This window comes from Mustela erminea, chromosome 15 (genome assembly GCF_009829155.1).
Source record: "Mustela erminea isolate mMusErm1 chromosome 15, mMusErm1.Pri, whole genome shotgun sequence".
NCBI classification, from domain to species: Eukaryota; Metazoa; Chordata; class Mammalia; order Carnivora; family Mustelidae; genus Mustela; species Mustela erminea.
Genome location: NC_045628.1, coordinates 27,547,333 through 27,571,645, shown reverse-complemented (window position 1 = coordinate 27,571,645; position 24,313 = coordinate 27,547,333).

Sequence of the window (24,313 nt, the reverse complement as noted above, 5' to 3'; positions counted from 1 at the left end):
AAACTCAAAACTCGGTTGTCTCGTTTTGTCCAGAACCAGCTCGGCCCTGAAAGGGGACAGCTCTATGTGTGTGCACATCACAGCATGACCATCTTTCAGGAAGTGGCTTGTAAATCACTCAAGTTCTTCCCCTTCTTGTTTCAGTTACAACAAATTGTAGGGATTTGGTTCTAAAAAGACTCAGACGATTAATATGACAATTCAAGTTTAAAAAAGGAATGGATGAACTATAAATTGGGTATGTGTAGGTGCATGCGGTGTGGTGTTTATCGTATGGTGAGAGGAATCTGGATCCAATATATCAGGATTTGAATTCTAGATCTAAATACAAAGCTTCTACGTGAGCTTGAGCAAGGTACTTAATTTCTCTGCTCTTCAGGGTTCCTACCTGTAAAACGAGAATAATGGAGACCTGGGTGGCTCAGATGGTTAAGCATCTGCCTTTGGTTCAGGTCATGATCCCAGGGTCCTGGGATGGAGCCCTGCATTGGGCTTCCTGCTCAGCGGGGAGCCTGCTTCTCCTTTTTCCTCTACTGTTCCCCTTGCTTGAGTGCTCTCTCTGTCAAATAAATCAATAAAATAAAGTAAAATAAAATAACCGAATAGTGTTCTTTACATGAAAATATTGTATGGGTTATAGGAGTTCATGTATGCAGATAACATAGCACTGGGTCTAAAAAATACAAGGTGATCAGTAAATACATATTATTATTATTAAGAGCATATTGTTATATCTTGTTAAAGATAACAAGATACAATTCTTCATGAAGCTAATTCTTTACGTAGTGCCCTATAATAATGGTACCTTTTAACTACCTTATACATTACTCTTGATAAAACATTAGATTCTGTTGTGTTTCTCAGATTTCTTCAAGAGTCCCTGCATATTGTAATTCAGGTCCTGGTCAGCTTTTGTAATACACATTTAGTTAATTTAGGAGTTTTCGAAGCTAATGGCCCCCTTGCAAATCCCTTGACATTTTAAAGCAAGCCAAATAAAGCAAGCAGGAGAGTATTTTACACGAATTCTCCAAATAGGGAGGGTTATCAAGTTCATTTACATGTTTACCAAGGCTTCCAGCCATCCTGACTTGTTTGGTAGAAGCCTGTTTTTATATGAACTGAACTCCCTTTCTGATGGTCTGTTGGCAGGAAAACAGCATGAAATCTCACTCATCATTACTTACGCAGTGGACCTGTTTTTCATCAGTGAAGTTTGGCATTTAATCAGCGTTTGGGGTGCATCACTTCTGAACATGTATTTGGTGCTAGAGGCAACAAAAATCATTAAAATTTGGCTCTTGGTATAATGATGAGGTGCATGAATGGTGGTGGAAGTTGTAAAAGACTATAAAACTGTTAAATTTGGTGTGTGGGAGGAAGAAATAATTTGTAAAACCCATAAACTTCTTCAGCCAAAATATCTATTACATGCTAAATGGCACTAATGAGCTGTTCTAAAAGTCCAGGTCACAAAAACATATATAGGCATCACTTTCTTTGTAAGTGAACATTACAAAAAGGAACTTCAAGATTTCCTTACTATTTCTGAGGGAAAAACCAAACAACCTGAGTACTATACATTTAAGACCTGGGCTATACTAAAGAAAAAAAAAAGTATTAGTTTTAGAATCTGTGGCATTAAAAGTGGAAATTTCACATAAGGTTTGGGATTGAAATCTTCTAAGCCATTTCCTTATTTTTAACAATATGATAAATTAAGAAAAGTGAATTCTCAAAGGACCAATGTTTTTAAATATTAATACTACGAGACACTTAAGCATACAAGTAATCCTAAGTAAAGCATACCACTAAACACTATGACAGTTTACAGAAATTGATACAAAGAAAAAACAGCATTATATATATCTGTATATCTACATTTATATCTCTCTCTATATCTCAGATTTATACCTATACCTATCTGAATCATCTGTAACTATATCATATCCATATTTATATCTATTTACCTCTATACCGTTATCCATACCTCCACATAACATCTATATGTCCATGTCTATCTACATGAAGAAAAGAAGTAATGAAAACCAGCTTATTACTAGCTACACATATCCTATAAATGAATATGAAATAACCAGATAGAAAGAAATGAAATTAAAATTGCCTCATCACCACAAAGCCACAATTTTAATTATTAACTTTAGTGTGTTGCTTCGAATAGCATTTACCCCAACTGTGATGTTAGTTAAAGGTATGGTTTGAAATATGAATTGGTGATCCGAGATTATAGTGGGCTTGACTTAGATCAGCCTCATTATTTTCTTTGAGAAAGTTAAACCCACCCATCCAATTCCATCAGTAAATTAGTGTTAGTCCATCGTAAATCACACAGCTACTGTCACACACAGCTATTTCTGTCAAATGAATAAGGACAACTCTGGCTCTGTTTCAGTAAACTACCAGTAAACTGATTCCAGATCTCAAGGTGGAAGGCTGAGTCAATCAATCTTTATTAAGTAAAGAGTTGACCAGAAACAACAATAGAAATCCAATCTTTAATTATCAGAAAGCAATGAAAATTTAATTAAAATTTATTTTAACATCTCTATTAAGATTGGGAATGATGACAAATAAGGAGATGAAAGACATTTTTAGGAAATAGTTTGGCTTTTACTAAATTCTGGTGTCAAAAAGCCTTCTACCAATTGATATCTGGTGGTTCTAAGTTGCTAAGAGAGGAGACTGAAAACCACTCAAATCTGCTCTGAAAATCTGTTCCCTAAATCTTTAAAAACAGCCTCAGATGTTGGCACCTGCTTTACTTTATCCTTGACCTAATGAACTAACGAGTAATATGACAGTTAGGACTAAACTCATATTCTGGACTTTGCCCTAAAAAATTCATCTATTTGACCCTAATGTGTCGAGTAACTTCTAAGTGCCAATAGCTCTGGCTGCCAGGATCTGGGACTGCTGTGATGGTCAAGACAGACACATTCCCTGTTCTTTCTGAGCTTGACAGCCACATTGGGATAAACAAAACCATTCTAGTATAGTATACTACACCATTCTAGTATAGTATAGTGTTGTGTGTATGGTGAAAGAAAGTCCAAGTTAGGAGATCATGCAAGACTTATGGCAGGAAAACCTCTTGGTTGAAACCTGAAGGATGAGTTGGAATTAGCTGCAGGAACAATGGAGGATAAATATTTCATCAGAGGGCAATGTAGATAAATAGACATGGAGCGTGTGTGATAATTCCAAGGGAACTGGACAAAGGTCTGTTTGAGGTTGGGGTGGAACTTAGTAGGGAGAAAGTGACAAAGGAAAGCTGGGCTCTGATTATAAGCCCATTGTAAAATCAGGTCAAGGAATTTGAAATTTTTCAAAGGTGAAGTGATGCTGTTGAAATACTACTATTGAGAAAAATGTTCTAGAAAAATTATACTGCAATGTGAATGATAGATTGGAAGGAAACAGTGAATATTTAGGACACTGGGGAAAAATAAGGGTTTGGGCAAAAGAGGATAGTAGTCTGGATTGGGGTAGTAATAGTGGAAGCAACGATAAGGGGCTGTGTGGGTGTGTGGGGAGTGGTTGGTGATACGTAGAGGTCACCAGACTGGGCAATATGGTAGAAGCCGGTGCTGTTTCCTGATTTTGGGATTACAACAGGAGAAGAGACAAGTAGGAGATGATAATAGGTACATACTTAGACAAATTGATTTTGTCTGTGGCATACATAAATTGTGTCTGTGGTATACACAAATTGTGCTCAGTAAAAAGTAGAAATTGGGAGTTCAGGAGAAAATTTGAAGCTGTAGATAAGATTTATGAGTTATTAGCACACAGATGGTTATCAAACCATAGAAGCAGCCTAATGAGTATTCACCCAAAGAAAACAAAATCACTAATTAAAAAAAAGATACACGCACCCGTGTGTTTTTTGTAGCATTATTTACAATAGCCAAGATATGAACGCAATCTAAGTGTCTATAAATAGAGGAATGGATAAAGAAGATGTACACACCCACACACACATACACACACATAATTATGCATTCATAAAAAGGATGAGATCTTGCCATTTGGGACAATGTGGATGGACCTAGAGGGTATTATGTTAAGTGAAATAAGTCACCCTGATCTTTTATTGTATTCTTCTCCCATGTGGAGGATGGGAAGATTCACAAAAGGGACAACCACACAATGCTTTAAATTACTCAGAAGAAAAACTGAGAGAATACGAATGCAAAAACATATTTAAAGACAAGGACCTGGGCTTTTGGTCAGAGTTCTGTTCCTTCAAAACAGTGGCATATGCATGAAGGGCTAATTCATTCTCTGCTAAAGACACAACTAGAAATGTTCCAGAACTGGTCACGGGTCTCTAATTGGACTTATGACCCCTAATAAAGACAATGTTTTTAGGTTTTTGCTTCAGTTGATTTACAATTTCTATAAAAGCAGTCTAAAAAGTCATCTGCATGTTTTCCCCAAAGATCCTTTCCTGGAGGATTCATTCATTTGTTCATTCATTCATTCACTCATTTTTTCCTAAAATTTAAAACACAATATTGAATGTTTCATTATGGTTCGAAATATTTCCAAATACCCGCATTGTTTTTCAATTCCAGAACATTATTTCTCCATTGGCAATAGCTTGCCAGTTTACAGAAATTTTAGAAGCCTACCTTTCATTTTTAGGAAATAAATCTATAAGCACTTAGTAAACTAACCTTTGTAGTGACATTAAAACATAGGTCATACAAATAATCAGAATCCTGTCTTTACAGTGAATGAGTTCAGAAAGAGAATGCAAGTTATATGTTTTACTTTAAAGAAGTTATGACAGAAAGAGCTTTTATGTAGACAGTAGCAACTGTTTCCAGAGAAGGATTTTTGCTATGCTGAGACCTTAAGCCATCAGTTCTGAGTGAATTAGTTTTACCAACAGGAAAGCTTTCTACTCCTGATCAAGTTAGGATGAAAGCAGTGAATAGGGCTTGGCCTATATTGGAGTGAAGTTCTTTTGAAAGCCTCCATTACAATCCTCTTGTATAATCCCTTTGTTCATTCTGTTTTTGCAAGGTAACATTTCTTATCTCTAAATGGAGTAGTCCCTTCCTCTTCTTCTACTTTTCTTTTAGAAGAAAAAATAAACTTCTCATCAGTTCTGGGGCAGGAACAGATAAAACTTTCAGGGAAATGGTAAAGCATAAAGTATTGTATCATTCTTCTGTTTTTCAAGACAAAAAAAAAATATTTCCTTGACAATCAGTTGATTGGCTATTCATTTATCCATGACTCAGCAGAGGTCACTTGACATTGGTTGACCAGGACCTCCTTCAAAAACCTAAGCATGCTATCTCCTCATTTGAGTTATCATGGGGACCATTGGTGACTCCTAAATTCCCATCTCAGAGATTCTGAGGAGTTGAAATAAAAAATGAAAAGTACCCTATTAATCAGCATAAGCATTTATGGGTAAGTGAGGGAAATTTCTAAGGAAATAAATTCAAATCTATCACATAAACATCCCCAATTTGTTTTGCTCTTTTTTTACTTAAAGGCCTTTTTTTCCTTGATATATGTTCTATCCAGTTATTTTGCAGTATTTGGTTTTGTTTGGAATTGCTGTTTAATAAATGTAGGCTTCACAGAAGGAATTACATACAACCTGTGAGAAATGTAACAAATACAAAAAAATTACCCACTGCTGATATTTTATATTTGCACAGGGCTATGAATAGTTTAGGTAAATTTTTTCCAGCAGGCGTTCAACATTTTCTAGGCAATATTCACTCTATTGCTCCCCTAGTTGTGGTGATAAAAGCTTTTGAAGAAAAATAGGAAAATAAAGTGAAAACAAAGAAAACTTTCTAATCAAAGGGATATGGTAGAAATGGTTTTATACTTAATTCAACCACACAGGTAGAAATAATATCTAATAATCAGGTAACTGAATGAAATGAAGAAACAATTGCATATTGTCCTAGCACTAGGAGATAAAGAAAAGGGGTGATTGACGAAGACCTCCAGAGTAAAAGCGACCATGGCAAGGATGAAGGGAAAGCAGTGGGTCTACATGGAAATGATCTGAAGGTGGATTAGTAAATTACAGTGTGTGCTTTGCCTAGATGGCTGAGGTGTGTTTTCAAGAAGGCAGAATTTCACTGGGGAGGAAAGGGTGGATTTTAAGGGAAGGAGCTTGATGTTCTGTTGGGGGAAAAAAACATGGCAAGTGTTGTGGTATAGAGAAAAAATAAAATGTGTTTTCCTGGAAGGGCAAGTCCTTTCAGTGAAACTTTAGGGGATGTTTCAAATATATACATATTGTATGTGTATATATATATACACATATATATATATATCATATATTCATATATACAAATACACACACACACACACACACATATATATGGATATATATATATATATATATATATATGGTAGTTCTGGTGGAATGCTGTAATTCTGGAAACATCTTTTCCTTCACCTTAGTTTTTTAAAGAATGGGGGACAGGTATCTTCGTTGACATTCCTCCTCCTCAAAACACAACCATATCTGAATCCTGCCTATTTTTTCCTGGAGAAGACCCTTCAAATCTATTATCACCCTAACTATAATGTCCTATTCCTTGCTGGAAATATTTAAATATTTTTAACCTTTGTGAAAAAATTCCTTTCTTCTAATTATATTCTCAAAATAGAATTTGCTTTGTAAAATTTAGACATTGACAGAATATAGAACTGAGCTCCTGTAAAAAGTTCAATATTGTATAATAAGAGTGTCAAAATTCTGTTTTTTATAGATGGAAGAAAAAAGTCATAATTCTTGCCAAAAATAAGTGAGGCTAAAATGCACATTTTAGATCTCTGACATAATTAAATTATGAACTCAAATTTGGTTTATTAAGTCATGGGATTTTGACTTACAACTTGAATGAGAAGTCATGAAACTTCTCACTTCGATGTACTTGACATGCATTATATAAGAAAATTATTCATAATCTAACTTGAATTTATTCACAGAAATATGGAATAGTTGGGCTTACCAGGTCCATTGGGTTATCTCAACCAATGGCTCCCCTTGAGCATAATTTTGAATGTCCTTATCAAATACAACACCCTTTTCTGGAAGAAACTCAAATTCATTGATGTCTTTCTGAAAGTACAGTCCCCAGAGTGGACAAATATTTCAACAATGATCTAAGCAGAGTAGAGAGAGATTCTTAGCTTCCTCATTTTAGATGTCATCTTCAATTGATAAAGTTCAAGATTATATTAGCCTTTTCAGAAATAACTATTTTATTCAGTTAGAACAAAATACTTAAGTCTTTATCAAATCTACTTATACTACCTCAGGGAGTGATAACAAATTGGATTCCTCTTAAAGTCAGTTCAGTTCAAAATACACTGAAATCCTTTTAAATCTGTTAAAGATTTGTTATAATTATATCCAATTATATGATATGCAAGCAAACAATCGGGGGAAGGTAGGCTTGTAAGCTATCTTCAGGATTAAAAAATACATAAGGAACAGGGGCGCCTGGGTGGCTCAGTGGGTTGAAGTCTCTGCGTTCAGCTCAGGTCATGATCCTAGAGTCCTGGCATCGAGCCCCACATCGGGCTCTCTGCTAGGCGAGGAGCCTGCTTCCTCCTCTCTCTCTGCCTACTTGTGTTTGTCAAAAAGATAAATAAAATTAAAAAAAAATTAGGAACATTTGGCGTTAATTGAGAATAAGGGTGGAAAAACATAAAATGTCAAATCAAGTGTTTTCACTTTTGGCTGGAATCGTATCAATGTCAACACTGCGCTCATTTATGCTGTTCTGAGGTCATATGTGTATATGTACATATATATAAATATATATTAAATATATATTAAGCAATATATATTTGCTTAATAAACATGGGACATAAAATGAATTATTCTTGCATTTATTTAAATTAGAGTGAATTTACTTTCCTGCATTTATTCAAGAATAATTCATGTATTTCCCCATGTCTATTAAGCAATGAATCTGCTGCATAAATTCCATGGGAAACATTTTGGAACTGGTACCTTCAAAACACAGAAATCTGAATATATTAAAGCGCATTTAGTAAATCTTGTTGCACCCTGGTGCTAATATTTCAAAACGTGTTCTCCATCCACTGTGGGCTGGCAGAACCATCTATATGGCTTATTGCCTCTGTGACTATTTCCTTATGAGTGTGGTCAAGGTTGCCTTTGAGATTCTCATATGGATAAAAGCTCTTCTACATGAACCATCTGTAACAGCCCCTCGAAAGCTCTCTTCTGTTTTTCACATTTATGTGCAAATATTATGATTAGTCCCATGATAGAAAAGCAATTTTCCTTCTGTTGGCTCCAAAAGTTATTTGCTATTGCTATTCTGACTGCCCCTCTCCCCGCCCCACTGATTTAGTCAGAAAGACCACCAACTTCCGTCATACAGAATTTAAATTTCAGGTAAAGCAAATGGAGGCAGTGCTGTGAGTTTTCAATTTGGAGGCTTGCTTTGCCTTTCCCGGCACTCCAGAATTCTTGTCCAGCTTCCGTGTCTCTTTGTTTCAGGATGTGTGTTCAGCAATTCCAGCCAACAGAGAGGTTCCTTGCTTTGGGGTTCCCGCCCCTGTGGTTAGGAGCCATAACATCTGCAATTCTTTTCTCCTATTGATTTGAGATGCAATCATCCTTATTCTCTTTCTTTTTGGTATAAGCATATGCTTGAAAACGTGGCCCAGGTATTACTCATTTTGTGTATACATTATTATTCACCCAGAAATCATTTATTGCCATTGGGAATAGTGTGGATATTTGAAAGCAATTTTTTAAATGTTCTCATTAATTACCTACACCCCCATTTTTGCTATTATATCAATTAAAAAAAATCCTACACATGGGCTTTTTATTGCCTCTGTGTATGTATATCTTTAGGGAACACCAAGCAATTGGTATAGTATTAAAAGCTTTAAGAGCTAACTAAAGGAAATCTTATCTTAACAAGTTGGAGTTCTTCTCTAACTAAAAAAAGAAAAAAAAAATCATGTTTTATAAGAGAAAATAATCTCCAAAGTTTTCATCCTTTGACTTACATGTGCCTTCAAGCTACTGCTCTGACAGGACAGTCTGGCAAAATTTCATTTTGGTTCAGAAGGAAGCACACGCAATGTTCATACCCATTTCCTGTTGTGGCAGGTGAAAGGAAGGGTTAATGACAGGAATCTCGGGCTGGCACACACAGTGATAACTGCAGGTGGAGTCCTTGGGGGACCATCAGATCCTAACACTATGATGACTTAATTTCTCCACCCCCACGGGAAGAACTGAACTGAATCAATTGACTGAAAAATGAACCCTATCTTTTGAGGTTCCACACAAAAGCAAACTAAAATAAAATGCATTTATTAAACAAAGGTCTTGGGATTATACTGTGAGACTTTTGAGTCATCTTCAAATCCTGAATTCTATTTTAACTCTGTACAAGGTTGCGAGGCACTTGGGTTTTTTTTACAATAACCTGTGTGGTAACTCAGTGCAGGCACGTGGTCTGTGTTAGGATTCTAGGCTGTTCCTATGAGAGAGCAAAGATTGCAAACTAAAAATACCTGTGCCGTTCCTATGTAATAATAATTTTTTTTTAAGATTTTGTTTATTTGACAGAGAGAGAGAAATCACAAGTAGGCAGAGAGGCAGGCAGAGAGAGAGAGGAGGAAGCAGGCTCCCTGCAGAGCAGAGAGCCCGACGCGGGGCTCGATCCCAGGACCGTGGGATCATGACCTGAGCCGAAGGCAGAGGCTTTAACCCACTGAGCCACCCAGGCGCCCCGGTAATAATTTTTTATACGAAAAAAAAAAAAAAAGAAAGTCAGTTTGGTTCTGGAAGGACTCAGTTGATCAATGCAGACCCAGATTTCACTACCACGTCTGATTCGAATTCCTCTGCATGCTTTGGTTTTAATTTAATTGCTGAAGAAATAGGCTCTATAATTTTCATCATGTTTTTTATTTCATTTACTTATCATCTCAGAGAAGTTGTTTATTTTTTGTTAAAGGACATATCTGATGTTTCTATGTTTGAGATGCAGGTTGTGGTGTGGTTAGAGATGGGCACATCTGTCCATCCTTGCTGTAACTATGTTAAATATATGCTAAAGATATATGGGAACTCTGTGGCAGTTTTAAAGAAAGTTCAGAAATGCATAATATATACAAGTACTACATTTTGTTTCTTCTTTCCTCTTTGTTCCTTTTGGGGGGTTACTGTAACATTTGGTTTTTTAGAGACATTTCTCTTTCCTGTCCTTTGATACTAAAACTATTTTATATAAATTTAGAGACAATCCTATTGGCTGTCTTTATTTCATTTTGTTGGATCTGATTTTCTCTTGATTGTAAATTTGTCATTGGGGAATCTTTTCTTCCTCTAGGCCAAACAGCTGTTTTTTATTTTATCTTTCTTTCTTTCTTTTTTTTTTTTTTTTCCACTAAGGAGGTCAAGTTCCTTTGGGGGAAAAACTTCAGCTCATTATGTTCTTTCTGTTACATCAGCATGTACAAGAACAAAATACAAATTGCTTTTGGGCTCAGAGTTGCTACAGTAGATTTAGTATTATTCATTTAAATATCTTTGCATTTCCAAATGGTAGGACTTCTTCCAGCCCTCAGATAATGCCCAGTTAGCAGCTTATTATAGCTAATTTACTTTCATCTGTAGATATGGAAAGTGCATGCGAGGCATGTATTGGTGGGTTGCTGGACAGAGTGACATCTGGTTAGCTTTTATTCCTATTTTGCAGTGCTTTTACATTCCATTTGTGAATACCTAGGACTGGTGAAAAAAATCATTAATCAAAAGCCGATTTCGAACACTGTCAGTGGTTTTGGCATTCCTATTCCATCTAGATCCTATCCAGTATCTTCGAATTAAATGACTCATTGCATCTCTGGTCTTGAGAACCAGTGGGCTCTCTTAGTACGATATTATGTACTCAGAATAGTGACTGGCAATGCGGGTGCTGTTCAGGTGCAGAGAACTGTTAACAAATTAGTAAAATAAATGTTCATTTACATTAAACTTGACATGAGGACAATATATAAATAGTATTAGAAGTTCATAGGAGTTTGCCGTATCTTTTTGAGGGTCCAGATAAGGTTCAGGCCTATGTGATCTTATGTCCCTTCTCTTTGTGAAAGCAAGTAAGACAAAAATGTAATACTCATAATAAGGCAATCTATTTGCTCTTTCTTCCCTCCCTCCCTCCCAAGGATTTGATATATAGAGTAATTTAATTAACAAAACCATGTATTACAGAAACACAAATTGTTCAGTTGTACAATGGGTGGGAAAGCACAGTTCAGTTTCTTATAGCTTTATAATCATTCCTCCATATTTGAATATGGGCAGAGAAGCCCTGAGAGTGTGTTTGCTATGGAAAAAAAAAACAAAACACCAAAAACAAAAACTTGCTTTTTTCTTTTCCTAAAGTTTTAGAGAGCTAGATATTTACTACCTCTAAAGTTTGTAATTCAAGAATTATGATGAGAGGTGGGAGCATGATGACCTGTGTGGTTTATCATCTCCTCTCCTCTGAACTACAGAACAAGGGACAACTTGCATTTATGATTAACCTCATAAAAGTCACCAAACTGACAGTCATTTGAAGAATTTCAGCCGGGCACTGAGTATATAAGATCAGGCTAGAGAAAGGCACTTGAGGGCAACATGCTAATTAGATGCCGTCACTCAGGTGATAGTAACAGGTCGAGTCATCTCAGCACTGGTGTTCATACCCCAGGAGGGATGGTTTATCAATGTGGCAAGTGGCAGCCCAGTAACTCAGGCTGAGTTTTGGTGGCAGAAGCTGTCACAAGAGATGGCCTAGATATCAGAGAGGAGCAGTCAAGAGAATGGCTCCTGTGAACTCCTTTCATGAGGTGAATTCCATCTGAGAAGGGACAATGCTACTCCTACACCAGGAAAGATGGAGAAGCAGAAGGAAGCAGAGCCTAGAATCTGCCGTAGTCCTTCACGAGTTGAACAAACAGATGCACACATGAAAACAAAAGAGAAAGAAGGTCATGAAAACATGCAATTCTCCATCTGGAATAACCCACATTTCCAGCACCACCTCTTCTTTGAAAAGAATTGCAAAAAAAAAAAATAATAATAATAAAGTTCATATCTGCAGAACAAAATAGTTCACCAGGGATCAAGAAAACAAAATTAATGAAAATAAATAAAACAAAGATTTATCTTTGGGGGTTTTGTAGAAACTTAGTTACCTCTCTGCCTACCTTTGATTTCTTGTTAATTGAAATAGATGCAAGAACCAGCTGGACATTTGACTGTAGCATTAAATTATGTCTTGGAGGACATTGGGTGTATTATAATGTCTTAACATGAATTTACCTGTCAGTTACAGATAGGTAGCAGGAGATAGGAGATCTTTCTGCAAAGAAGCAGTTTACCATGCACAGAAATAGAAAGAACACGTTTTACTTTTATGGGCAGGTACCTACCGGAGAGGAGAAGAAGCGGGTACATGGCCAAATGTGAGCAATTATCTTTATATTACCACCCCATAGGACAGTATTAGCTCCCTCAGTTTTTGTAGCTTTCATTTCATGAGGAGGAGGGTGGAGAGGGGCAGAGAATATTTCAAAGTGTTTCACTGAGATGACAACACTGTTCGAATTTTATGGAACCTTGCAGGAATATGATAATTAGAGCTAATATACTTTCCTCCACCATCCTGGAGTAAGTCTTGGATTTCAAATACTCAAGCACAATAAATAACAGGTTACTTATAAAGAAAGCAAAAATAAGGGTCTCTTCAGATTTTGCAAAATCAGGTACAAGAGGGCAATGAGAAATTCAAGGGACAAAAGAAAAATACTGTGATTCAAGTATACGTGTTAATCTAAATAATATTTCATGTCTGAAAGCAACAAAGAAGATATTTTTAGACAGCAAAGACTCAGCACACCATGTAGTTCTGGTAAGAGAATGAAGTTGCTTTTATGTAGATTTCTGCCTGAAATTACTGAAATCATCAAAAGCAATGAAAATTAACCTTAACTATAATAAACTAAGGAATACCCATATTATTAAACCATATATAATATCTTTCAGAAACAGTAACAGCCTGAGCCTAAATGAAATTGGATGTCAAGAGCTAATGCATATCTCTCCAGAAACAACTCAGATGGCCTATTTCTTTAATCATAAGTGAGAAGACCCTACAGGGCCCTAATCAAGAATTCTTTAACCAAATGCAAATCAGACACATACAAAGGAAATGGAAACATAATTATGCAAAAACTTGTAATTCTGTAAATTTCAACAAATTGTAATTCTGAAAACAATACTTGGAGACAAAGTCCAATAGCTGAAATATTAATTCAGAGGAAAAAGAACTTGTGAATGAAACATCGTTATATAAAGACTAGTAGTAAACATTATATCCAACAGGGAATATATCTTCTTTGCAAAGGTCCCTTACAACGTTTGCAAAAGTAATGAACTTATAATAGGCCAAAATAAAAGCATAAACATATTTAAAATTTGAAATAGTAAAAATCAAATAAGTTGAGTATAATATAATAAAATACAACTGAAATTAGAAATGAACAAAAATACCTGACCATTTGGACATATCTAAATGTTTTCTATCTTCTATTTCCTCTTGGCTCCAAAAGAAAAAAAAAATTCAGAAAACAAGAAACATGATAATATACTACATATAGGGGCACCTGGGTGGCTCAGTGGGTTAAGCCACTGCCTTCGACTCAGGTCATGATCTCAGGGCCCTGGGATCGAGCCCCACATCGGGCTCTCTGCTCAGCGAGGAGCCTGCATCTGCCTCTCTCTCTCTCTGCCTGCCCCCTGTCTACTTGTGATCTCTCTCTCTGTGTCAAATAAATAAATAAACAAAATCTTTAAAAAATATATATATTCTACATATAAGACTGTGTCCCATAGATTCAGCTCTACAGAGATAAAATTTAGAGCAGTAATCATCATAACACTAACCTACAAAGAATGGAATTGAATTAATTAAGGACAAGAAGCTGGAGATTTAAAAAGGAGCAAGAAAAATAAAATTTAAAATGCTCTATGAATGAGTAAGTTCTGAGGATTTAATGTGAAATACTGTGACTATAGTGAACACTGTATTGTAGAACTGAAATTGGCTAAGAGAATAGAACAGAAATCTTCTCACCAAACAAAACAAAATAAAGCAAAACACAAAAACATATGTGGTGATGGATATGTTAATTAAGAGGATTGGGGGGATCCTTTCACAATGTATACATATATCAGATCACTATGATGTCTGCTTAAATATCTTAACAATTCTATATGTCAGTTATGCCTCAATAAAGCTGATTTTTTTTTTAAAGATTTTATTTATTTATTTGACAGAGAGAAATCACAAGTAGATGGAGAGGCAGGCAGAGAGAGAGAGAGGGAAGCAGGCTCCCTGCTGAGCAGAGAGCCCGATGCGGGACTCGATCCCAGGACCCTGAGATCATGACCTGAGCTGAAGGCAGCGGCTTAACCCACTGAGCCACCCAGGCGCCCTAAAGCTGATTTTTTAAAAAAAAGCATTAAAAATTATTGTAATAGAAATGAGTTTAGGCTGGAGCACAAGTGGAAATGGTGAGAACAGACAGAATCCAGATATGAAAGGTTTATACGCTTGGAAAGTGACTACCACATCTTGAATTGTAAAAGAAGGTTGGGAACGGCTGGAAACCATAGGCTGAACAGATCTGTCCCTGGAATGAAATCAAATTAGTTCTATGGCAAAGAGTAGATTAAGGATGATATCTTCTGACCCACCTCATATTTTCCAAATGGTTTCAAGGTAGCCACAACTAAATTAGAGAGAAGTACAGCATCAGGAAAAGAACTTTGCATGCAGTAATTAGTACATGGAATGACTAGAAAGCAAAAGAACAGAAGCCTCATGGGCACTTGATGGAAAGGTATGAACCTGGGCAAAATAAAAAAAACAATCTTTCACTGCTTAAGCCCTAAAATAATCTCTCTACTTCCCAAATGTCTGCTCAGGAAGACTTCCCAAATGTCTGCTCAGGAAGACTTCACCATTGCCAAAGACTAGCAATTGCCCTGTTTCTGTCTTAAGTTTTTCCAAATGGTGTTTCTTTTCTCCTTCAGCCCCACCCAAGTTATCTATCTGTGAAGCAAGAAATAAATCATCCTTTCAGTTCATAGGTCACTAGACCACAAGAAGTCTCATTCTTGACCTGATGGAGAAAACTGCCTCTCATTTAGAGATCCTAGACTTTGAGATGGGCATCGTGGGTGTTTCCCCAGCAGAGAGGGTGGGTGTGCTCTGCCTGGAGAGAAAAGTACAGTTTGGAGCTCCAAAGGCAGGCTGGGCCACTGCAGCTTTCTTGTTCACCCCCAGTTTCTATCCCGTGCATGTAGCTCAGCTCTCCTTCCGAGACCCTCCGGCAGTCACAGGGGCTTTCTTTCTTTCTTTCTTTCTTTCTTTTTTTTTTTTTTTTTAAAGATTTTATCCATTTATTTGACAGATCACAAGTAGGCAGAGAAGCAGGCAGAGAGAGAGGAAGGGAAGCAGGCTTGCCGCTGAACAGAGAGCCCGATGTGGGGCTCGATCCCAGGACCCTGAGATCATGACCTGAGCTGAAGGCAGAGGCTTCAACTCACTGAGCCAACCAGGTGCCCCCCACAGGGGGCTTTCTGAATGAATTCCTGCACACACAACATGGACAGGACTGACATTGTATTGTTGGACACACAACATGGACAGAAGGACTGACATTGTATCCAACTGTGGATGTTACTCCAAAGGCTTTTTTGCCTTTTGCTAGACAGAAACTAGCTTCACTGGAAGCCCCAGATTAGTAATGGCAGAGTCACAAGCTGGAAGGAGCATGGGTGCTTGAATCACAAATGAGAGAAGAGCCATCACTGGTCAGAAACACTTGGTTTGGACAGAAACAAAATAAACTCATTTATATTTGAAGCATTGTGTCTGGAGGTTGCTTCTTGCAGAAGCCAGCATTCGTTTGTTAATATATGGTACATAACTTTGATTCTTACTATAAATCAGAATTTATACATTTTTTTCCTTTTTTTTCCCCTATTTAAGTAACTTATTCTGTACTGGCCCTGGTCCAAATATCTGATTATTTTCTTAGGGGTTCTAGATAGGAATTGACTGCATAAAAATGTAGACTCTTTGAGAAGATTTGATAAATATTGCCAAGATTTTTTCCGGAAAGATTATGCCAATTTTATCATCCCACCAGAAATGAAGGTCAGAATTTTCTGGATTAATATTCTATGTCTCTACTGATTTGTGATTAAAAGCCACATATATGTATATATATCTTCTAATATAATACATGGTCTGCTTCAAGGCAATGAGTTATGATTTCTACATATTCTAGACACGGATCCCATTGTTTACTTTGAAGTCTCATTGTGTCTTAGCGATTAGAGATAAGAACTCTCACTATTTTTTAAGTGCTTGTCTGTTTCTACCCACATATTTTTCAATGACCCTTAGAAACATTTTATTCAGATTCTTAAAAAGTTCCATAAGTAATATTATATAAGATACATCCATCTAATAAATATTTTTAGGAAATTTAATTTTATTTATAATATTTAGCATTTCTAACCAGGAAGACATTTTTATATTTGCTTTGTTAATCTAGCTCAGTAAAAATTTGTACTTTTTTTCATGTATGCATGTCTACTTGCTATTTAAATTTAAGCCAAACTATTTTATTATTTATATTGCAAGTATGAGTGGAATGTAGGAAAGCTTACAAGGAAACCATGTGTTTTAAAAATCAGTTTTATTTGGAATCATTTTCTGCATAAAAGATTTTCCTTTTTCCCCCCATAAGTTAATGGGAACTAACAATGACTAAAAACAGAAAAGGCCCATCTGTTCTATTTTTAGGCTGACTAATACAGCTACATAGTTTAAAATTAGTAGTTCACTATTAATAGGAATGAATAGTTTCATCACATTTTTACTGGTCAAACTACATCTGAGTACTACAGCTATGGGGAGCTACAGTTTATGGCAAGTTTTGGAAAGGCAAACTTGTTTAGCATAGGAAAATACAGATTGTGAAGATTCCGGAAATTATGCCAAGTATGAAATCATTGCAAAAATTGGGAATGTTTTGTCCCAAGAAGGGAAGGCTTGATAATAGATGTCACAAAAGTTATCCTATCAAAGGAATAGATTTTTCAGGTCTCTGGTGTGTGTGTGACAACCCTAGGACCAGCAGGGAAAGGTCCAATGATAGAAATTTTGATAAAGTTCAGTGAAAGTTTTTGACCTCTCAAAATGTCCAGAAGTGAGCAGGGCTATTTTTTGAAGTTCTGAATTTTTGCTGGAGCTAGGCAGGCCATCTGTCAGAGACACGCAGTAAGAAATTCTTATATGGGGTCAGAGCCTGGTCTTCAGGTCCCTAGGGTCCTGGCCAGCTGTGATTGTGTCATGTGAGCATCAGGCAGGGAGGGTGGTCCCCACAGTGACTGGAACGTCATTTCAGCCATCTCGGCAGTCAGTACGAGGGCCAACGCTGAGTTTATCCTTCTATCTAGTACTTCCCGTGCTGTGAAAGTTCTGCTTGTAAGAACAACTTCCTATTGCCAGCACCTGCGGTTGAACATTCTAGTTATACAATCAAGAGTTTCCTTCTCATATTCAAAGGGTTATTCCAACAACAACACAATTTCCTTTGCTATGATTAAGTTTTTTTTTTTTCTTCCTAAGAGAAAATCTTATATTACTTGTCATTCATTTTAAAATAATCTCTGGTTCTAAATACAGAACATTAAAACAATTTTTGAAATCCAGAATAAAAATCTTCAGAATAATAGCTCTTTATAATTCAGGGCATTTATTACATCTAGTGTCTTACACTATAATAGTTTATTTAAAAAGCAACCTTATGGGACCATCTCCTATATCTAAACTCATGAATTTAGCTTGATTAACTTTACAAGATTGTCCTCAAATGTAGAAGAATTATCACTGGACATTTGGAATACTGAAATTGGTTCAGGAATGCACCCGCATCACTGGGGTCCAAGGGCTATAACTGGACTAGATAATACCTTAGGGTCTCTTCCCCCTCTATCGCTTGGTAATTTTGGCATTTGGTCACTAGCAAAAGTGTCACTTCTACAGGCACTAATCAGTGACACAAATATGCAGGGTTTTAAACAGGGAGTGATCATCTTCGCAGGGAGAGTATTGAGGGGGGTGCTTGGCAACTGTTGTCTTCCTATGAGTCAGTTTCCCTCTGAGGTCAGAGTCAGTGATAGAGCTCATTAACCCTGAATGCTGCAAAAAGAGACGCATGCAAAGGACTACTGTGCTTTTGTGGTGGAAGAGTCCCTGGAAATCATCTGGTTCAGTACTCTCCATGTATCCCTCTTCTCCAAGTGACTTGCCCAAGATCACACATTTGCATAGGGATCCAAGTATAAGAAACAAAGTAATTTAAGAAAAAAAATGTATTATACAAAGATATTATAACTGCTGTAACACTGTCTTTATGTCCTAATTTCAAGCACAAATAAAATGAAGCTCTGAAGGAAATGGCCTCATAAGACCAGATGCAGCTTTTTATTGACGGGGAGATGAGCATTCTGTTCGGTACACGCCAGTTCAGTCATCAGATGCTCACCATACTCGGAATTCATCAGAGCAACAGTATAGTGTGGTCACTTTTTAAATTTTTTTTTTTTTTTGAAGAAAAAGAACAAAAACAGACCAGATTTTTTTTTTTAAATAACTTTCTTATTAGAGAAAGAGATTTTTGAAAGTCATCTTTTAAGGCCTTGATTGATCTGGAAAACTCTGGATGACAGTACCTTCTTTGTGCTTTACCTTGTGCTAACACAACGTTGTGGCTCCCATAAGAAGCAGGCTGAGAGCCTGACAGTAACCTGCATGCCTGAACTGTAAGTTTCATATGGCCCTCCCTGGATATCTCTGAATCCCTTTCCCCAATCCACTAGGTCTTGTCTTAGCTCACCTTTCCATTATTTTCATTGCTTTCCTGAGAAAATTGGGGAACATGGAGTAAATCACAGTGTGTATGTATGTTCAATCACTCAATGCGATCCATTTACTTGGTGTGTAGTTTATTCTGGAAGTGCTAAAGGTAGAAGAATAAACAATCTATTGTAACATAACAGTTTCTTTTAATAAGGAATACTGATGGCCTGAATTGTACTGGACTGAAAATGAGACAATGGACAGAGATAGGATTTGGAAGAAAGTATCTGCAGATATTGATGGATGGTGTTTTATATTCAAGGAGGACAGTAAGTAAGATAGGCACATGAAGAGGTAACTGTGAGGAGAGGTATTAAATGCAATCACCCATAATGAGAGTTCAGGGTAGGGAACCTAACCAAGTTCAGGGGCAGCTGTGAAGGTCAGGGATGAGGAGGCATCAGATTTAGTCACTTGAAGGTCATTGTTAGGAACTGGGGTCAGATGCTGGATTTTAGGGGGTTGAGGTAGGGACAATGAGGGAAGCTGCTTTGTAAAATATTTGGTAATGAAAGGAAAGGAAGTTTTGAGGCAAAAATCTAGGGAGGTGTGTGAAGACAAGACAAGGTTTTTTTTTGTTTTTTTGGTCTGTTTTTGTTTTTTGTTTTGATTTAATGGGAGTGACTTGAGGATATTTATATGCTATCATAGAAGAGCCATCTGAAGGTGAGGCTAGATGCACAGGAATGTTGGGACAGTCCTCTGATAGATTCTGGAGGGGAGAGATTTCAGGTGCCGATACTTGAATAGCCTGGATACTACTTCCCGGGTGACAGGGTCAACAAGGTAAGGAAGCAGGAAGGCGGGGATGGGCTCATAATCACCTCTGACCTTTTGTGTGAGGAGGAAAGTGTGAGAGCGTGTGGGGACAGAGCATGAGGGTGAGTGCGAAAGCTTGGAATGGCCACTGAAAGGACTGGGAGAGGGAGCTTATTTGGAATATACAATCGATGGCTACATAGTTCTGGAAGAACAGATGAAATGCATAATATAAAGTTTTGTTGGAATAATCTAATGATCTGCATAGTTGCGTGTGTATGTCTGATTGATTGATTGATTGATTTTTTTTGAGCTGTGCCTAGCAGCCTGGGCGCAGATGAGTTGCAGAAGGACACTTTGGAAGAAGACCAGGGTAACAGATTATCAAGAACAAGGTCTAAATGGACTTAAAAACAGGGAAGGGGGATGTATCCGGAGATGTATTTGGCAAACCAAGAGGGTTAAAAATACCTTAGCACAACAGAAAATTACTGTCAGAGGAGAGAAAGGACATTGGAGTTTCTGTTTGTTGAGGTGGAAAGCACTTACCAGTGGAGGATGGTGTTGGCTGCAGAAGTCGAGTGAAAAATCAAGTCGCCCCAGTTAAGGGGCCAGTAAAGTGAAAAGCTATCGGGTCTCACAAGAGTCATCTACATGACTCCTGAGTTTCCCCAGATTGCAGCAGGGAATAGAATGATAAGAAGACACCAAATCTTTGAGGTGGTGTTAACCTCGAAGGAAAATTTGATTTTGAAAGATTTTAATTGTTAAAAAGTACAGTGACGTGTAACAGCCATGAAATAGTAAATCCAGGATTATTAAGGTCTCCATGCCGAGGTTCTCTTATGTAACCTCGGGAAAAACAATGTAGTCCAAGAAAGGATAAGGAACAAAAAAGGATGAATGAATGGTGGGTCTATGAGGGTAATGGGAAAAACAAAAACAAAAAGAAAAACAAAAACAAAAACTAAAACAAAAAACAGGAAAAGACATGAAAAGGAACTCCCGTGTTTGTCAGCCTTCAGTTTCATACTCAGTTCTGCCATCTCCTGACAGAACAACTTGGCTAAACTTATCTTTCAACTAATCAGATTTCTCATCCACAAAATGGAGATAATATAGCAACTACTCTATATGGGTGTAGCAAGAACTATCACAGGGAGAGTACTTCAATAGAGCATTGTTCCAAGTGTTTTAAAAAATGCTAGCATTTTATTATTAGTTTATTATTACTATTAGTTATTATTATTATCCTCGATATCTTTTAGCTCATTATAGTTAAGAAGCCAAACCTACTGGAAGAAAACAGTTCATTGTAAAGCTAAATATATCTCAGTATGCTTAGAAATGTTCCCTTATATCATCTAAGTAATAGAGTCTTGATACAGAGTCTCTTTCTTTCCAGTTTCAGAAACTCAAAGCACTGTTTTGGGATAGGCTCAACTCTGACTATAGGACAAGGCTTCGGCTGTACGTGAATCTCCAGCATTAGCTTTTCAAAGTAGAATCTTTCTGTTGGAAAGGGGAAGAAAGGGGAAGATGTCATTTACAGTATTGATTTTGGAGACAGTTCCTTCATCTTAAAGAGATCAAGCTCTCTGCTTCTAGCAAATCTTGGAATATTTTCTTCTTTCACTATTGTCCTTTATTACAAAAGAATGAATGTATCTAGGAGAGGAAATAATATTTATAAATAATTTTCAGCTTAAGTGTAAAGCATTTACTGTCATTTAAAAAATACATTTGCTAGTAAAATATTGTTGCAAATGTTCTTGAAGGTTGAGTCTCAGATTTAGATAAAAAAAGAATGGACTATTCTTGACATTTCAACAGTTATAAGTATGCATATTGCTGAAAATTTAATGTTGTTATTTAATTTAATGGTAAGAAACTAATGAAATATTTTTATCTTCCATCTGAGCCATATACTGCATTTATTGCCATGACATACAGTGCATCTGGAATTAACTTAGCTTGGCATGTCTTATTACTGAGGGATACATTCTTTGCATGGGAACATTGCTAGAATCTGCTTAACGTGGGAAGAACTTTTTCTTTAATAATCAATTTATTGGGTGATGGACATTGGGGAGGGTATGTGCTACAGTGAGTGCTGTGAATTGTGTAAGACTGATGATGATTCACAGACCTGTACCCCTGAAACAAATAATACATTATATGTTAATTAATAAAAAATGATTTATTCACCAGACTTTAAAAGGATATCCTTCTCATTCTTGGACCATTGACTGTATCTCCCCACATTTAGCCTATATCCCTACCTCTCAAATCAATTATATCATGTGCTAAAATCATTCTCTTTCTCCCCATCACTATTTCTTTACATGTTGGAAAAGGTCATCTGAGAAGCTATAAGAGAAAGTCTTTAAAAACTTTGCATTTTCACTTAGAAAAGAGTTTTCCATGTACCTCTAGGGGATCCTGTGTCTTATAAAGGCAGATAGATGGCCTTATGATGTGAGTGCATTGCCCCAGAACAGCTACATTCTTCTAGACCATGTATTTACTTAACAAACGCATTAGCACTTACTAAACACCCCCCAAAAACCACTATTGCGGTAAGTACTGCAGTAGAAAGATGAAACATGTTTTTGCTCTCAAGGAACTTACTGTCTGTTGACCTCCAGTTTGGGGAAGCAGGAAGGCACACAGCAAGTTTTATTTCATGAGCTGATTAATATTCTTAGAGGAATCATGGCACCCCTCATTTTGTAAAATAATTACATGATTTGTAACATTAGGGCTGAAAAATATTTTTCATGCCATTGCTTTCTTGGATTACAAAAGTTCTGATGAATACATGCTTGTAATAATTCAAGTAATACAAAAACAAACAAGCTAAAGAAGGAAAGATTTCGCCTTCTACTTCCTTTCCATCTGTCTCCAACTGTCCTTACCCAGAGGTGAAAAGTACTGACATTTTAGGATGTTATCACCGGGAAGATTTATTTTTAAAGAAAAAACATCTTAATATTTGTCTTCTCATCTAGGAACATGGGGTTTTTGCTGCATTTGGATCTTTTTATTATGTTTACTAATTTCTTGTTGCTAATCCACGGAAGAGTTATGTTTTACTTTTATTTTTTTACCTTAAGCAACATTACATTTGCTCATATTTTAAAAATATTTCTAAATTGAATCTCTCTTCATTTTAGATTTGATATAAACACCATCTTCACATAATCACATCTTTATTTTCAGTATTTATTTCTTCTATTCATTTTCTGTCTTTTACTGCACTTTTTGGGTCCTAAGAACAATGTTGAGTAGTAGTGATGATATTTCAGTCAGGATGTTTTTGATTGCAAATAACATACATTTAACTTGAATAAATTTAGGTATCAAAGGGGAAGTTATTAGGAGATTCACACATTTGCAGCTGGCCTGAAGTCAAGGCAGCTTGGCCCAAAGGACACTCTAAGCCAGAAATAAGCGTAACTAGGACGCATGTTCTCGCTAGCTTCTTTTTAATTTTCTCTCCATTTGGGCCTCGTTTTCTAAACCTATTGATTGCCCCCTTATTGAGAGGGACCCTGGATACAGAGAGTTGCATGTTTCATGTCTCAGAAAGCCTGCCACTAGCTAGAATTCAATTCCTTTGTTCCACTTAAGTCGGGGAAACACAAACAAAAACAAAATCTAGGAAAGAATGATGATTGTCTTGGCTCATTCAGATTTTAACCCTAAAAAATGGACTGATAGTGGTGGCCCCTTTTTCCCTGCCATAGATGGGGTTGTCTTGCTGTGGGGAGCAGCTCCCCATAGGAGGGGGTGATTTTTCACAGAACAAAGGAGTTAAGCAGATAACAGAAGATGTCCACAATAGTGGACTGCCTCATCTTATTTGTGCCTTTAATGGGATTGTATTTAAAAAATGTTTATTGGGGCGCCTGGGTAGCTCAGTGGGTTAAAGCCTCTGCCTTCGGCTCAGGTCATGATCCCAGGGTCCTGGGATCAAGCCCCACATCAGGCTCTCTGCTCAGCAGGGAGCCTGCTTTCCCCCCACCCCCTGCCTACTTGTGATCTCTGTCTGTCAAATAAATAAATTAAAAATAAAAAAATGTTTATCTATGAAGTGTGATAAGTGGTAAATGCTATAGTTTTTTGGTAGATACATTTCAAAAGATAATGAATTATTAAATTTTGTGTATGTGATGTGTTTTCAGCATTTGTCTAGATGATCTCCTAGATTATATTTTAAAGTCTATTCATATCATTTTGGTATTTAAAGAATTAAACAAACAAACAAAAAAACCAAATGTCCCCTGCTTCAACTTTTGCCTCATTGCGTTTTTTTTTTTTTTTCTCATTTTTTCCTGTCTTCCCCACCCTGCATCTGCCATTCATGTTTGTTTGTTTGTTTGTTTTCTACTCACTATTTCCCTTGAATCTTGACAGACAGATCAGGACGTTTGGGAACTCAGATCTTGAAAGAATTGTACTGACAGTTTTCAGAGTGGGATTTTACCAGT